At 36.1% G+C, this 5,562-nt stretch overlaps 1 pseudogene; it reads left to right on the plus strand.

Annotated features, from left to right (window-relative positions):
• The first annotated feature begins 2,208 nt into the window (after nucleotides 1–2,208).
• On the plus strand, nucleotides 2,209–5,226 carry LOC120146278 (annotated as a pseudogene).
• Nucleotides 5,227–5,562: the final 336 nt, after the last annotated feature.

Here is a 5,562-nt window from a genome sequence, read left to right on the forward strand (position 1 = left end):
GGAGATTAATCTTAGAATGAATATGATATCTGGAGAATATAAACTTTAAATTCCTTTGTTTTCAATTTTTCAAATTTTGTGACTTTTGTTTTGGCTTTTTTGATTTTTTTGGGCATTTTTCTTCTTCTTCTGTTTTTTGAAAAAAATAGCAAACTAACAAGAAGGATTTGAATCTAAATTAAAATTAAATAAAAAGAACCTAAAATGATGAATGTTTTGTGAACTAGCTCCGTTGGGGTACCTTGACGGTCTTGTGTGCAAGAACAAGCAAGATTGCCTGCTTTTTCCAAGAATCGATCCAACTATGATACCAATTGATAGGGAAGCGGTGGCGAGTTAATGAACGTTGCTCTTGTTAAAGAATCAAACCTAGAAAGCTTTAGACTCGATGAAGAATAATGTGGAATGAATAGGGGAAGGTGGTGGCAACAAGTAGGGTTTTTAGGGTTTCTTTTAGGTGTTGGAAACAAGGTAAGAAATAAGATTAGAACAAGATAAATAAAAGATAAAGAAATTGAAAATAAAGTATAATAACCAATAAATCAAAAGATCTCCCTTATGAAGGTGAACGTTAAAGATGATGATGGTAAGGATGGATTGGAGGAAAATAGATGGATAAGTGTCCTATCGAGCTCTCCTAGTCGCAATGACAAGGCAAACACGATAATATGGCTCTAACCAACATTCCTAGTCGCGATGAAAAGGCAAATTGGAGTGTGAAGATTAATCTCCCTCACAAGAACTTGAAAGAACTCAAGGAGAAGAAGCTTCGAAGGCACAAGGCAATCAACACTTGCAAAAACGAAATCTCGTTGTATTATTAATAAAAGAATTCTTATTTACAAAGTTGAATGAAATCTTCTTTATATAGGAGCTGAGTTCTAAAGGTCTTAAATAACTAATGAATAAAATATTAATAAACTAAACATATCTTAACTCTAATTCCTAATAAAATAATAATAACTAAAAATAATATTTTAACTCATCCTTAATTCCTAATAAAATAATAAATCTAATTCTAAAAGATAATGCATCATACTATATTAAATTATATTACAAATAATCAATATAAATAATGAAAATTCGTAATATTTACAAAATCACGTATTAATCTCGTATAGGAATTTCTGCATGCGATGTTTTCACTAAAATGAACGTATCTTGAGTTCCCGATATCGGATTGATGCGATTCAAGAACCGTTGGAAAGATAAGAGACAAACGGTATCTAGAGAAGATGTTGACCAAATAAGATCAAGATTCCATTCAAAAAGTCATCGCAAGTCTGCTATTGTTATGATCTTCTTTTCCAAGGCTTGGACGAGTGGATCATTTGGAAGAGTTATTACTTCTTCCTTTGATGTGAGCCTTGTGATGCATGTATCAATTAGTAAATATGAATTCAATATGTGAAACTATATTTGCTGCTTGGATTTGCAGAATTCAGGCTGACGGCTGAAGAGGGGTATATCGTGATCGTGTTGAAATGAGGAAAAGTTTTCCCTTAAAAAGAAGAAGAAGAAAAAGAAAAGGACGTGATTTTTTTTAATTTTTAATTGCCATGTGTCACTTTCGTTAAAAGGTTTAGGGTTAGAATCAAACACATTGGTAACAGTGGCGGATTCAGAAATTTAAGAACGGGAGTCCAAAATTTTAATTTTATTTTCTTAAAAATAATGGGTATGCAAAAATTGTAATTTTTTTCCTAACACATTAAGCTAAATTTAACCACTTTTTAAAAATAATGGAGATGCACTTGGTCCCTATGGTGGCTTAGTGCATCCGACATTGATTGGAAATATAAAGGATGAAGCGCACTTAATTAAAAAAATTGAGTGATCAACTAGCATAGTTTACCCCTAATTTTAATATTATGTCTTTCTTAACTGATAATCGGACCCTTGATTATATATATTAACCATCTAGGCGCATAGCAAAGGGCTTTAGTTTCTTAAAGTGGGTTGGGCTAAATTTTACGGCTTTAAACACTTCTCCATCCGCAATATTGAAATAAAGGCCCAAACAAAACCTTTTACGAATTAGATCAACGAAAGTCAATAGAGGAAAATGAAACTTACTCCGGTTACCTCAATGATTGATCATCCCCCCTCCCCCCAAAAAAGAAATAAGAAAAAAAAAATGGGGAATAATATCTCATCGTGTTATGATGAAACGGCAGTTTACGTCCATACAAATTTTTGATCGTACGCGTCACCTCAGATGGTGAAAATGGGAACTTTCCTGGAAACTCTGCGCACTCTCATTTTTCAATGGCTTCTTCACTGGTGACCACCACACCCTCAAATTTGTCTCTTTCTCTTCTTAACTATCGCCGCCTTCATTGCAGTTCCTATCCCTCTACCTGTTTTCCTTTTAATCACAGGAGCCGTGGAAACCCGACACCTGTTTCTTCCCATGGGAACCCACAATTATTTAAGCATGAAGACAATCATTCCACTGCTCCTGCTCCCCATAAGTCCAGTGTTGTTGGACCCAAATCCAAGTTCCTGCAAATGGGTCCTCCAGAGACTAGCTCTTTCAGAGAGATTTTAGTCAAATCTTCTGCTTCAGATAGTAGCAGCAGTACCACCTCCTCTCTCTCTCAGAAAGTGAGCAAATCTTTCTTTGTTTTTGATCAAAAAAGAAAACTTGATCAAATGTTTCTTGACATTTTTTGTTGTTGTTTGTATAGGTATTTGGTGTTCTACACTTGGTTGTTTCGATTGGTATAGTTCTGGCAATGGATAACTTCTTGAAAAAAGCTTTTGTGGCTGCTGCTCTAAAGTTTCCAAGTGCACTGTTGGAATGTTTTGTATATTTTCTGTTTTGGTCATACTTGATTCTACTATCCCTGCTGCTGCTACAAGCTTGATGAATTTTTTTTTGAGCCAGCCCTCATGTTCATTCAGAGATGGCTTCCATTGTTCTATGTTCCAGCTTTGGTGGTTCTGCCACTTTCTGTTAGAGAGATTCCTGCTGCTTCAGGCCTCAAGATATGCTTCATCATAGGTATATCCTAAAAAGCTTTGATGAATTATAAGTTTTGTTAAGGCTCATATGATAGTTTCTGAATTGTTGATTCTTTCTGGATGGATTAGTTTGATTTTACCATCTTGGATTTGCATTAATTCATTTAAATTTCTCAACGAGAATAGTAAATTTATCAATTAGGCTTTGATAATCACATGCCACTGTTGCCTCCAAATGTAAAATAGAAGTTTTAACCTTTTCTTTAGCAAGTCTAGGATGTACGTTACATGAAACAATATTCCACCAGGAAAACTGGGTGATATTTTCCGAGTTCATCTTGAACTCACTATTATAAAGGTAGCCAATAATGCCTCGGTTTTATGTTCACACAAATGTCTATTGTTAAAGCTTTAATCCATGGTTTCTCATGTGTTACTGATTTTAATCTTTAATATAGTTGCAAATAAGAGTGCTTGATTCCTTGTACAGCTGGAGGATGGTTAGCCTCGCTTTGTGTGGCGGGTTTTACAGCTATCGCCGTTCGAAAAATTGTGAAGACTGAAATGATAGATGCTGAGCCCATGGAAAAACCTTCCCATTTGCTCCTATAGAATTCTGGGCTTGGGGCGGTATCTTTCTTGCTTCATTTGTTAGTGCATTGTTCTATCCTACAGCTTTAGGGACAGCGGCCCGAACATGCCTCCCCTTCTTACTTGCCTCCACTGTGCTAGGCTACATGATTGGTTCAGGGTGAATTTCCGTTTCCTTTTTTACAGAAGATTTGTATGGACATTTTTTTTGTAACAACAACATACTTGCTTTCTATATCTACCGTTTTGAAATTTTTACCAATTTGCATTCTTCTGATTTCCAGGTTGCCATCTGGTGTGAAAAAGGTTTTTCATCCTATTATTTGCTGCGCTCTATCAGCAGATCTGGCAGCAGTGGCTTTCGGGTACTTATCTGGTTCGGGAGTTGATGCAGTATTAGGTAAAATGAAACGTTAATCTTTCTCCTTTTTAGCTATAACGAAAACTAATATGGCAGTGTCACATATGCATCCGGTCCTCGGATGTGCAATTCTTGACAAGTTCATTGTTTTAATGTTTGTGCTCTGTGTACATGTGATTGTTATTCTATGTTGGATATAACAATGTTGGTCGTGGTTCCTGAAGGAGATTACCTTACAAAGGTGTCATCTAATCCTGGAGCTGGTGATATTCTCATGGGATTTTTGGGCTCTGTTATTCTTTCTTTTGCTTTCTCAATGTTCAAACAGAGAAAGGTAATGCCAGATAGATATCCGTATTTAACGATCTCCATCGGGTACGAGTAATGTAAGCCCCAAGCAATGAAATGCTTTTTGCTTTTACAGCTTGTTAAGAGACATGCAGCTGAGATCTTCATATCAATCATCCTGTCAAGCCTGTTTTCTTGTATTCAACCGCTCTGTTGGACGTCTAATCGGATTAGAACCAAGCCTGACTATTCGATTCTACCGAGATGTATAACCGTGGCATTAGCTCTCAGCATTGTTTCCTTTTTTGAGGGTAAGATAACTTGCTACACCTACACTTTGCAGAAGATTGCAGGCTATTTTGTCTTGTGATTCATTTCTGACATAACATAACTAAACCAAAAAGTTCGACTCCGAGCACAGAAATGGAAGATAAACCGTGCTTCAGAGATGCCGGTAGCACTCAGCGGATATGATAGCTTGTCTATATTTGCTTGTAGGTGCCAATTCATCTCTCACAGCAGCTGCAGTTGTAGTGACTGGTCTAATTGGTGCAAACTTCGTGCAAGCAACGCTCGACAAATTACGTTTTCGCGACCCTATTGCTCGAGGAATAGCAACTGCATCTAGGTATGTACCAAAATGGTCAATAATAAAACCAGTGAGAGCTCGATTTGTTGACATCCTTCTGTTGTTTTTTCCAGTGCCCATGGATTGGGAACAGCTGCACTGTCAGCCAAGGAACCTGAAGCACTTCCATTTTGTGCCATTGCTTATGGTCTTACTGGTATATTTGGCTCATTGTTTTGCTCTGTCCCAGTAATCAGGCAAAGCTTGATCGCGATGTTGGCTAAGGTTGACACTATCGTTGCAACAATTCTTCACGCTTGCATGTCCCCTCCAGATTGATTTATATTATACACCATTATTTCAACTCTAAATAATGATGTTGCGGATGTAATCATCATATGATCATTCATGTGTTTTTCAAATATCTTTGTACAAAATGCTCACTTTGCTTGATTCTTAAATGTTAATTATATTATCTTGAGTAACAATTGAGACAAAATTTGAAATCTGAGAAAATAAAAGAAAGAAATTAATTTCTTTAAAAATAAATAAAACAAATGGAAGATAAAATTCTCTTTGATTTTGATCTCTTGACCGGAGACTAGAGGTGCACAAAAAATCTGAATATCCGATTTTGGGTAAAAAATATCCGAAACCGGATTTTGGAAAAACCGGTTTTTTTTAAACCGGATCGGATATTTAAAAACCGGATAGTATAACCGTTTGAGAAAAATTGAATGACCGGTTTTTTACCGGATTAAAAACCGGTTTTTTTCAAACCGGATAA

The sequence above is a fragment of the Hibiscus syriacus genome, unplaced genomic scaffold (genome assembly GCF_006381635.1).
Source record: "Hibiscus syriacus cultivar Baekdansim isolate YM2019G1 unplaced genomic scaffold, ASM638163v2 tig00110904_pilon, whole genome shotgun sequence".
Taxonomy (NCBI): domain Eukaryota; kingdom Viridiplantae; phylum Streptophyta; class Magnoliopsida; order Malvales; family Malvaceae; genus Hibiscus; species Hibiscus syriacus.